The sequence below is a fragment of the Crotalus tigris genome, unplaced genomic scaffold (assembly GCF_016545835.1).
Source record: "Crotalus tigris isolate CLP2741 ecotype Arizona unplaced genomic scaffold, ASM1654583v1 scf7180000017933.3771270, whole genome shotgun sequence".
Classification (NCBI taxonomy): Eukaryota; Metazoa; Chordata; class Lepidosauria; order Squamata; family Viperidae; genus Crotalus; species Crotalus tigris.
The window spans coordinates 3,145,082-3,158,304 of record NW_024096726.1 but is presented as its reverse complement, the minus strand read 5'-3'; positions in this window follow the sequence as shown (position 1 = coordinate 3,158,304).

Genomic DNA, 13,223 nt, shown 5'->3' with positions numbered 1-13,223 from the left:
ATGAGTGGAACTCCATTTTTTTCAATTCCAGTTCATATGTTATGTACACTGCCATACGCTCTACTGTAGGGCATTTTGCCCTTTCTATCACATAGCATTCCAAAGGTGGCCCATTAACCTAAGTGTTATCTTATACTTTATGTTTTCCAACATTAACATGAAATTAAAGCAAAGAGTTTACTCATTTAGGAATTTATAAACCACTTCAATCAAGACCACTCTAAGGAGTACACAAAAACAATAGCCATAGCCAATGCAATAATAAAGTAATACATAGTATAAATATAACATATAATATAAAATTGTGATTAAAATTATAATTATTGTTCTTACCCCAGGAGCACTATAGCATTCAAGTTCTAAAGACTAAAGAATGGGAATTATTCCTGTATTGGGGTTTGGGTGAGAGGGAGCCCCCACAGAGAATGCTAATATGCTGAATACACCTAGTTATATTGCTCTGTGTAACCAAATTCCATTGGAACACTCAATATCTTTGAACATTTCCTACATTTAATAATGGTCTGGATAAGACTGAAAAGCTGAAATTAAATCCAGACAAGATGGAGGTGTTGTTGATTAATAGAAAGCCTGGCTCAGAGATTGGAATTTAATCTTAATAGGTTATGCATCACCTGAAAAATCAAACTTATATTTTGGGAAATGCTGTTGATCCTATATTACTCTGCATTGCACAATTATATTTAGTATAGCAGATGCAGTATATCTGAATCAATCCTACTGAATAACTTATTTTGTTGGTTACTTCAGATGTTGACTTATTAGCTCTTCTGTGGAGTTATCTTTAAAAAATAGAAGCTTCAGCTAGTATAAAATTTGTAGTATGATATTTTGCCCATAATTATTAAAGTTCTTATTGAAAGTTCTGTATTCAATGCCAGTTGTTTGTAGATTAATTAGAATATTGATTTTAATTCTGTAAGCTATCTATATTTGTATGTATGTTAACAGATAATGGAGATAGGGAGAATCCTTATTTTAGTCATCTAAACTTTTTTAAGAATTCCAATATTGTTTTAATATTTTTTATTATTATGTCTGTTGTTTTAGTACTTGATTTTTCTGCATTACCGTGGAAGTTATTTCTGAAAAGATAGAATATAGATTTTTTTTAAATGAATAAAATCCTAATTACGGATCATAAAGAGTAATATTGTTATAAGTGAAACTAAATATCATTTAGAATGATATATTTTTATAATGTCTTCTAAAAAGCATGAATAATTAACTTTCTTGTTGCACAAAGAACAAGATATCAGATTATTCATTTGCTGGGGGAAAGGTCTGTATAACTACTTTCAAAAATCAAGTACGACATTAAAATAACATTTGACACAATGACTGCCATGTGTTTCAGTTACTATACTGAGGTACTTTGACAGTCAGGAAATATGTATTAATAAGTGATATAGGCCCATTTAATAGATCTGCTTAACAATTCTTTTCTTTGGTTAATTAAACATAATATTTAACAAAATGTTAAATACATAAATAAAAAAGCAGTAAGACAACTTTATCCAATAATTGTGAGAACAATTAGAATTAAGATGGCTGAAGTAAACAAAATGCATGCAGTATTGGAGAATATTAGCAATTATGCTGAAAGGATGTCGTTATCCATACAATTGGCATGTTACAATGTTTCATAAACAATCTATGGAAAAACAGGAATTCAAATCCCATATGACTGATGAAAAGAAAAAATTCCATTGAGGAGACTAGAACAGAAATTATGTATCAAAATAAAAATATTATCTCTTGTTTTTCAGACCAGAATGGAGACCTGAGAGTAGTGCAGTTCTGCAAGCTAGAACAGAACTCCAGATGTGTTACACATTGAAATGATTCTTGTTGCAGTCCTGAAAAAGAGCAGTTACTAGATAAATTTAGGGGGAAATATGCTGATGTTCTTTACCGTATATTCAAAGTTAGCAGTTCTTCAAAGAAATACATGTACTGTTCAGATAAATCAATTACACGGAATATTCAGTGAAAGACATTTTGACTTCCTTCTTCCAGAATGAATATAATATTTGTGGTTCATCCTTACAAGAAACAAATTTAAGATGACAGTTTGTGGAGTCCAATTTTGTGGCAAGTTAATATTCATCTTCTAGGTGAGATGGGGTTCCTTTAATATGCTAGCAATTTTTATAGAAGAAAAATTTCAGTTGCATTTAATTAATTCATTTATTTTTAAAAGCCCAGAAGTAATTAAAATCTGTTACCCTTAGGCAGTGGTAGGATTCAAATATGTGAACAACTGGTTCTCTGTGTGGATGCCACTTCTGGAAGTGCATTCTGGGCCTGGGCAACAAAAAATTAGCTACCAGTTCTGCCAAACTGGTGCAAAGTGGCTGAATCCCATCACTTCCCTTAGGACAAAATAAATATTTAAATCTTCAAAAGTTTTATATCATTTTACTACTTATACTTAAAATATTTAGAATTTTTTAAATGAGTAGTTAACATTTTTTTCCCATTTGACATACTACTTTTTTAATTATAAGAAATGTGGAATGACAAAGTAACACAGAGAAAGAAAGCGGCCAGTAAGATCATAAACGCCTATGGCTTATCAGGAAAATGAAACTTTTTTTAACACCATCCAATGATGTCACCAGTTTGAGGTTTCCTTGGGATTTTATTAAAATGTTTGTGACAGAGCCAATGTAAACGTTCCTAAATCTAACACAGAGCTGAAAAAGACTGATTTTAGGGAATGTGAAGATATGGATCATTGGGTCTGTTCATGCAGCATCTTGAGCCAATTATTGGTGTCATCTTGAGCCAATTTAATCAATCCAAGGGGGATTCAAGGGAGAGAAGGAGGGGGATTGAAAGTGTTGATCAAATATTCAGCTGAAATGTAACCAGTGTCCAATATGTGGATACGTCTTCTTTAGAACTTTATTTTGCTCTGTCTTGCAACTAGCTAATTCTTACTGGCTTCAATCACTCCACAATGGCTTCTGGTGAAAATGCTTGCAGAAAAAGCTAAAATAATGTTCTAAAAACAGTATTGTCACATTTTTAGGAATTTTATTCTGATGTCTTTAATCTGAAAGTCATCATGTTTGGCTCTTTTGTTCTAAACACCACTGCTTGGCAATAAAACCCCACAAAAACATACAAAAAGTTTCTATGTAAATATAGTCAGAATTGTGGCACAGACACACTGTGTGGTTTCCAAATAATCCTCTTTGCATATTTTTTATTTTGTGATATTTTACTGATACCGACAAGTTCCTTTAAAATATGCTTATTATAAAGTCTTACTGCTTTTTTCATGTTTCTTCTATTAAACATGGAAAAAGGAAGGGTTGCATCATTCATAGTTCTCTGATCACACCAGACGTATCAATGGGTCACAGTTTAGCTCTTTAAAACCTAATATTTTAGGTGTTGGTTCTGGTTAATATAGCCTATAAAATTCTTCAAATCTACAAATCCCACTCAAAAGTAAATATTACTCTCACAAACAATGGCCAATTAGATGTTATTTTTAAAGTACAGTATATATAGGAACCATGTCAGCATGTTTAAACACTGTATATATTTAATACTAGAAACAAATCACAAATTTAATCTGGACTACTGTTTTTGGACAATTTTTCCTTAACAGAAATCTAACAAAAAATAACCTTTGGCTGCAATCAGTCTTAGCAAAGCAAGCTAATTGATTCTATTGCTCATTATGTATTTAACTAAATATGAAGTGCACATAAAATTGTAGTCATAATCATGACTAACCTTTTCTGGATTGTACTTCATAGGTTCATTGATTCAAAACTTTGGTACATCTAGGACTTCTATTTCAACAGTTAGAGCATTTCTTTTCAAAACTTTGGTATATCTAGGACATTACATTTATTTCTATGAATGCTTACAAAACCCCCCCAACTGTTGCATCCATAAAAGGGTCAAGCCTTGAGGGTATTAGAGTTTCACAGATATTTAAATCCTACAGAAAATATTGGCTGTATAGAGAATTGCAATATATCTTTGTATCTTACATCAGCACTTAGATATACTTTATTTCTAGTTAGTTTTTTTCCCTTTGTAGTTTTCATGGTATAAAAGGGAGAAAGATTCTCAGTGCATTCATCCCATTTCTTCCTGCATATTCCCAGAATTATTTCTACAGTCTATCCTTCTTATTGGGGGCTGAATGTCTTCAACAGGTAGCCATTACTCTTCAGTGGGGCTGATTGAATAGATCAGGGGTGTTAAACTGCTGCCCCCCAGGCCGGATGCATCATAGCGAAACTGCACCCACCCCGTTGCTGGCAATAACAAAAAAGTAGGGACATGTCACATGGCATTGCAAGTTTGACACCCCTGGAGTAGACAATGCTTTAAAAGGTTGAAATGGAGACTTGAAGGAAGAGGGAGATGTTCAATTGATTTGTCCTTGAATAATTCAAGAAAAAGTGATTAGACTGGTGCAGATTAAGGTAGATAAACACACAATTTGAGATAAATATTTGTGTTTGCATCATTATATCATTAGCAAATTCATAGAAAACATGCCTATTTACTTTTTGTGGTAGTGATTGTATTTTTCCACAGTTCAGCTATTGCCAGTTTTAATATTTAGTGAATTAACACAAGCGATAAGAATAACATTTAGATTTTGGACATGAGTGTATGTTGCAAGTACATTTCCAACATGAAATCAGTTGTATTTATTATATAGAAATTATTACAAGCTGCACAATATGGTTAATGTTCAAAGATTTACTTTAGGTAATCCCATTAACAGAAGCTTTTCATATTTAAAATTACAGGATGCTTTTGAAATTAATTTCACTTTCCAAAGGAATGCACCATTTGGCACAGAAAACTGCCAATGGAGAAAAAGAACTACCCATTTCCTTTAAGAAGTATGGTTCTTTGATTGGCACAATTCCTTGATTTTGAATACTAAAAACATGCTACTTATGCTAATTAATATTACAGTATGATCTAAAAATCTTCAAATTTGGAACGGGTAGAAATATTGTACGTTCTACAACCAATTTCATTAAATGAAAATACTAAATTAAATACTAAGATATATTTTTTAAAAAGAAAATAAAATGCAGAAGTATTTATTTGTCATTTTTTTAAAAAATCATTTTGCATGTTTTTAAAAATGATGATTGGTAAGTTTATTTTTGGAAACAGGAACATTGTTATAAATTTAAATGAAGCAACTAAAACAAATCTTAGAAAGCCAGTATATTTCTATTAGTAAGAAATATAAAAATATATTTAACATTGAAAATAAATATCCTATTGCACTAAATAAATCTAATATAATTTCATAACTGTTTATGCATATAATAAATAACATTCAAATGTATAAAGTCATCATCACTTTAATGGGACTCAGATGATTATTAATTTACATGTCAGATGACTAAGTAATCTGTATAGTAAATTCTAATACCTAGTGAAAAAAGTAGAACTGCCTTATGATTTTGTTGTCAATGAAAAGTTACAAAATAGCGAATAAGGAATATAAAACCGATTGTCAAAGAGTAATTCTTCAGAATTTCTTTTGTAGTTTTAGTGCTTTTAAATCTATATTACTGATATTTGCAAATTAATCACATTTGTTGCTTCATTAATCTATTTTTTAGTGTCAAAGGTATTTTTAAAATTAGAATGTAGGTTGCCATGCTTAGCAACTTTCCAGAGGTAAAAACATGATAGTGGAAAACAAAATATCATTGGAAACAAATATTCTGCAATATTTATAAAATTATTTTATATTATTTATTACAACAATGTGGCCACTGTTTCCTCTTCATGTTTATAACAATTTAACTTCAGCCAGAATTTGCTAGCTTCGAATCTGTAATTTATTATTTGCAGCAAAAGATCAGATCCAGAGTTGAAATAGCCCTAGTTGAAAGTTTATACTAGTCAGAATAGAAAATTATTCTCTATGCCTAGGTTGAAGTACATTACTTCTTTATTGAATTAATTATGATAAGGATCATAACTTTAAACTAGAGGTGAGGTGCTGGCTTTCCACTAGGATTGCTTGAAGCAATTTTCATCTGAACATTTTTTTTGTAAAGTTATTGAGTCTGGCAGGTCTGAACTTTATGAGAGAGTAACTCAGTCCGTAACTTAAAAGAGGTTGGACATTGATCCAGCCAAAGGCTTACCATATCCCATGTCTCTAGCCAGAAAAATTTGCACTGCATGCTGAACAAATAACTGCAGAACCAAATGAAACACTTCTTCTCTCTCTCTCTTCCCCGTGTGTGTGTGTATGTGTGTGTGTTTGCGTGTTTGCGTGTATGTGTGAAACAGTCTTGCCCTTATCCAGTGCAATTGATTACTGTGGAAAGCTGTTTCTACCTATCTTCTTATATTGATAAGGAGATAGCTTATCTTAATAAATAAACCAAAGGCATTGTTTTTTCTGAGACAAAGCCATATACTTGCTACCATATCAAGCTGCTCAGTTATATGCAGATCTACCTAACAATGTTTCCAAGATGTTGCTTTGCCTCTACTCACCCATTAAAATCCATACGTAGAGTCAAACGATCTAATTGCTGGATATTGTTTTATCCCAGATGATGGGAAAACATTTCCAAGTATATGCAGAAATAAAAATGAACCTAGGAGGTTTAGGTTATGAGACATACAAGCTTTTCTCAATATTGGAATAATGGAGAGAATGTAGAAGATCAGAGAGATGTGGAGGATGGAGTTAAAAGCATCATCAGTTAGAGTCTTTGCATTGTCACAAATTCAATCCTCCTTGAATACTGTTGGTCCTTATCCAGTGCCATTTTAGTACTTGCTCATGAATTGATCAGATTCTTGTGTATAGGTGTGAGCAATAAATCTTTTTACAACTCAGTCTATAGTCCTGACCCTTTCCGCCTCACAGAGAATGCTACCAACAACTGCTACTCAAGTGGCCATCTGCCTAATGATAGGAGAATAAATCTCACTAAACACAGTAGGGTTATTTTTAACTTATTTATTCATTCAATTTCTATAGCCACCCATTTCAATCAATGCCTCTAGGTGGCTTACAATTCCAAAGCTATAAAAACAATTAAAACAATAACAAGATTTTTCAAAATAATAAAAATATACAAAACTAATTATGCACAGCAACCAAGATAGTTAGCCAGTTAACAATAAGGCTGAGAAATGGGGTCCTTAACTCATTCAGCACCCAGGTTTGGGAATACAGCCAAGTTTTTAAAGCCTTACAAAAGGCAAATGGGGTTTGGACCATTCAAATCTTGAGGAAAGGATATTCCACACAGAGGGGGCTACTGCAGAAAATGTAGTAATTGATTCCATTTTGGATTTGTTAATGTATGTGGTGCTAGAAAATTTCTCTATGTATTTTAGATCAACACTTCTATTTTGTTTATGCTGGCAGGGGCTGTATGAAGCTCATGAAATTTTCATATGAATATGTATGTTCTGGTATGCGGAGAAGCATCCTGACATGTTCTGCTAAACCAAATCCCTGAGCATATAGATCTAGTTGCTAAAGATTAGCTCAGTGCTAAGTACCTTTTTAAAATGTTTATATTTCTGATCCTTTGCTAAATTTTGGAAGGTATTATTGTATTTAATTGGAATAAGAGTATTATTGACTAATGGACTGTTGCAAGAGACAGCAACTTAATTTAATGGGTAGTCTATATTAGATCTAAAGTCTCTGCCTTGTGAACAGCTGAAATTGGTCATGTCAACAAGCTGGAATTTGATTCCTCATAAGCTGCATCAACCACACAAATAGTGTGCAGTGTTTTCAGAAGATACATATAAAATGAAGATATCATTAAATTCTTAAGAGCAGTTGATGGATAACATCTGTCCTTATCACTTCAGATACACAAGTCAATTATAATGATGGATCAAAATTTTTAAATTCATGGGACCAGTTCCTTTTTTACATCCAACCCTAGCTCTCAAAGATGACTAAGCTGAGCTATGTAAGTAATATTGAACTATATAATTCCCAAATTATGGGGCCAGATGCTTCTGGAGAGAAGATAGGATCCAGAAATAAGATCAAGAACATTTGTTCACCACCACGCTTCCCCTTTAAAAAAGTTCTTCTGTCATTGAGTTTAGGTATGAAATTACTATCAGATACATAGATCTTTATATCCAAGACAGGATTCTACAGTACAAAACTGCACACTGATGCTGTATTATGAGATTCCATGAAATAAAGTGTGGAATGGAGAATTCTACACATTTTACAAATTCTTCTATAATAAATGAAGAAGTGCTGTGGTGCGAAATTACTCATAGGATACTGGGAAATATTCAGCTATTAAGATGCCAAAAAACAAAACAGAAACACAAGTTAAGATAGGCAAGAAAATCGTTAGTGAGCACCTGTCCAGCCTAGATGAGTTCAAATCGCCAGGACCAGACGGATTACACCCCAGAGTTCTCAAGGAACTGGCAGATGTGATATCGGAGCCACTGAACTATATTTTTCAAAGATCCTGGAACACAGGGGAACTACCAGAGGACTGGAAAAGAGCTGATGTAGTTCCCATCCTCAAAAAAGGAAAAAAAATGGATCCAGGAAATTACAGACCTATCAGCCTGACCTCAATACCTGGGAAGATCCTGGAAAAGATAATCAAACAACGAATCAACGAACACCTAGAGGCAAACAAAGTCATTACTAAAAGCCAACATGGGTTTGTCAAAAATAGATCATGCCAGACAAATCTTATTGCATTCTTTGACCAAGTGACAAAATTAGTGGATCAGAGGAATGCTGTGGACATAATTTACTTGGACTTCAGTAAGGCATTTGATAAAGTAGATCACAACCTACTACTTGACAAGATAGAAAAATGTGGGGTAGACAGAACCACCACCAGATGGATCCGTAGCTGGCTGACCGGCCGTACTCAGCGAGTGGTCCTCAATGGAACTGCATCTATATGGAGGGAAGTGTGTAGTGGGGTGCCCCAGGGCTCTGTTCTGGGCCCAGTACTCTTCAACATCTTCATCAACGATTTGGATGAAGGGATAGATGGGGAACTCATCAAATTTGCAGACGACACCAAGCTGGCAGGAATAGCCAACACTCCAGAAGACAGGCTTCAGATACAGAAGGATCTGGACAGACTTGAACACTGGGCACTAACTAACAAAATGAAATTCAATGGTGAAAAAAGCAAGGTTCTACATTTAGGCAAGAAAAACCAAATGCACAAGTACAGCATAGGTGGCACCATGCTCAATAGTAGTAACTGTGAGAGGGACCTCGGAGTCCTAGTAGACAATCACTTAAATATGAGCCAGCAGTGTGCTGCAGCTGCCAAAAAGGCCAACACAGTGCTAGGCTGCATTAACAGAGGGATAGAATCAAGATCACGTGAAGTATTAATACCACTCTTCAATGCCTTGGTAAGGCCACACTTGGAATACTGCATCCAGTTTTGGTCACCACGATGTAAAAAAGATGTTGAGACTCTAGAAAGAGTACAGAGAAGAGCAACAAAGATGATTAGGGGACTGGAGGCTAAAACATATAAGGAACGGTTGCTAGAATTGGGTATGTCTAGTTTAACGAAGAGAAGGACAAGGGGGGACATGATAGCAGTATTCCAATATCTCAGGGGCTGCCATAAAGAAGAGGGAATTAAGCTATTTTCCAAAGCACCTGAAGGCAGGACAAGAAGCAACGGGTGGAAACTCATCAAGGAGAGAAGCAACCTAGAACTAAGGAGAAACTTCCTGACAGTGAGAACAATTAATCAGTGGAACAGCTTGCCTCCAGAAGCAGTAAATGCTCCAACACTGGAAGTTTTTAAGAAGAGACTGGACAGCCATTTGTCCGAAATGGTGTAGGGTTTCCTGCCCGACCAGGGGGTTGGACTAGATGACCTCCAAGGTCCCTTCCAACTTTACTACTATTACTATTACTTCTAGTATAATTCCTGTGAAAGGTTAGGCAGACATGCTTCTTCCACAGCATCTGCACAACTAGCTAAAACTTCCTCTTTGTCCGGTCCTAATCTTGATTTACTGTTTATCTTTTTTTTCCAGCTGCTCAAGTACTAGCTGATTTGTTAACTGTTGGTTTTAACATGTTTACAGCTTTTGTATTTCTATACTCTATTTTGTTTATTAGGTGGCATAGGGATTTTTACTGTGAACCTGCTTTTGTGCTATTTTTAATGAATGTGGTTTAGTAGTACATTCTGTAAAATAATAACTAAAGGAGGCAACATAGTGATCTGGAATAAGACTATGTTAATATAGCATAAAAAGCATCACATTCTTATGATAAGCCAGTATAATCATTCCTATTTACTACTAAAGACCTGGTTATTAAAGAACTGTAGCTTTAAAGAGCTCTGAAAATCCATCTTAGTATAATGAAGAACCTCTTTAGAACTCAAGAAATAGGTATGAAAACATTTGTGTTTCTCCTACTCTGCAAATCTGCAGCTATTGTTATCAATGTTCAAGGAATGCCTTGTCCCAGGTCCCAACCAAAGGAACCAGTATGTCTGTATCTCTGACCCAAACAACTGATAGACAGCAATTTTTCAAGACTTTTACCTTGAGATAGCTGATTTGTCTTGACTGGGATGACCCCTGCTGCACAGGACTGCAGCCCCCAAATATGTTATCTCATACCCTAAGGACAAACTGCAGGAAGGTCAGTATGTTCTCACTGTTTTTCACCATATTCATTAAGCAGCAAGTAGGCAGAAAATATCAGAAGTGTTTAATCTACAGTATAAAGCACCTTTATTTCTTTGCAAAATAGAAGGTCCAGATAACAACTAATATCTCCTTATATGGGTGACAGTAACAGAGATTCTCAGGAATTATTAGCTTCTACTTTTAGAATGTTTACCTGTTTTTAGTTAGAGACAGATAAACATTGGGAACAAGGCCTTGCTTATATTCCTGTCTGTGCATACATAGACATATGTATCATAGTACAAATATAAAGGCTGATTTCGATACAATCTAAATTTCAGGGCAGGGTAAGGATATTAACCCTACCACTTCACCCCTTTCCTCATCATTTATTTAGCCCTTCCTAATATTGCAGCTATTATTATTGCACTCATCTCCTCTCCACCAAGGGACTTCTGCAAGAGCCAAAGTGTCTTTCTTTTTAGAGAAGTAAGAATATTAGATGCCCTTGCTTCTAAACTGGAAAGATTCTATGGCTGCTGGGCTTGACAGAAAGAAATCTATTGAACTGAAAGGCTGGTCTTTACAAGACCCAAGAATCCTAGAATTCCCTTAATACTAAAGCAAAGGAAGAAAGGAATGGGCAGTTTGAATGACAAGTACAAATATTATTGGTAATATTTTATTACCAATAAAAAGTGACCAGCTGAAGGTGACTGTCCAAGAACACCCACCATAATAAAGCTGAAAGCTGAAATAGGTCACCAAAGAAATGAATCTTCATTCAGATTGTTCTTCAAAGAGCTCTGAAAATGCTGTGTTTCTCTGTGTTCAACTTTGTAGAAGTTGAGAATGGTCTAAGCAATGCTGTTTTTGCTTTGGAGTTTACCTACCAACTGCTTTGAGTGACAAGACTGCATGACTGAAATCAAGCATCAATTGAAAGGTCTTTGTTCCTCAAGCCACGTTTAGGGTTTCACAGGCATTGCACAAATATTGTATGTCATGTTTTCACATAAACAAACTCTACTAATAAAAATATTGCTCCATTTCCTGGAGCAATGGAGACTTCATGTGATTAATACCTGTGAGGAAATGTTTTCTAAAGCCAGAAGCTCCTTTCATTGCTTAATTTGGTAGAAACAGCAGGAACATGTCAGTTAATCATTACTGGTTATAAGTAAGCAAAACAGATAGTAATATTAAGTAGAAATTTTCATTAAAAAATCAGAATTTCTGTGCTGTTAAAAGGTGCTTATAAATCAGAAATTAAACATATGAAATTTCATCTGTTACTCTGAAAAGAAAATTGAAAGACATCAATCTCTAAATAAAAAGTATAACTATACATTATTTAATTATCATATCCCTACAACCTTGCAGCCTAATTTAATGCAAATTAATTCAGAAACAAAGCACAATCTAAGGGATTATACAAATAATTAATACAGTATAAATCAATCCTTCTGAAGAAGATCCAGACCTGTGTTTGGCTTTGGATTTTGAATATAACAAGCTATTTACCTTCTTGAAAATTAGGATTGCATTATTGATATATATATAATAAATGTATTGGGGAAAATTAAATACTGAATGTTTCAAGATAGACATAGATATATAAACTTTCTAGAATTTTGAAAACAGGAGGGGGAAAAAAGCCCTACTTTTCTTGAAAAAAAGAACCTGGAAATTTGGAGAGGTATTGATATTTATAATATGTTTACTTTCTCACAAAACCAAAGCTTGTTTTACTGATTTTTTAAAAATAAACAATATTGTATTGAAGTAAACTTCCTTGAACATTCAGTTCACATATAGATGCATAATCTTTAGGACATTACAGGGCATTTTATTCATTTATTGATCCAAATATTTATAGGTTGCTGCTAAGAGTTAAAAAGCCTCTAAAGAATTCTAGGTAAACATAAGATTATATATAAAAATGTTAAGTCAAACATAAGATTTGTTTAAATATGTTTATTCCCAGAAAAGCATGCATAGGATGCCAGTTCCCTCCCAAATAAAAAGCCTTTGTTTTGTATAAGCAACATTTAAAAGGAATCAATTACAAAGAGTGAGACCTGCCAACCCATCTAACTATATGGTTCATCTTCAACATTTGGAAAGCTGAAAAGAGAAGGCATAATATTTGTAGAAAGCATTATGTATTTCTGTGTGTCTGTGATTGTGTGTGTGTCTCTCTCTCTTTGTGGCATTTAATACTTACATAGCAAATTTCCTAAGGATTGATAATAGCATCTTTAAACTTAATCTACAGTATAAAAAAGGATTGCAACTCTCTGATGTTATGGGTTTACACTATTAAAATCTTGCAAAAGTAAATTTACCTATTTTATTAAAAAAAATTCAGCACTCCCTAAAATTTCTAATTTTTCTGTTTTTAGGGGGCAACTGTTTATCCAAAATTCTTACTGAACAGCCACCTAATCGTCTGCCATGCTCCGTCTGCAGTTTTCCTGAGATGTAATGATAAAAGACTAAAGATCTCTAACAAAAATTTCTTAAGATTGAATCTGATATAT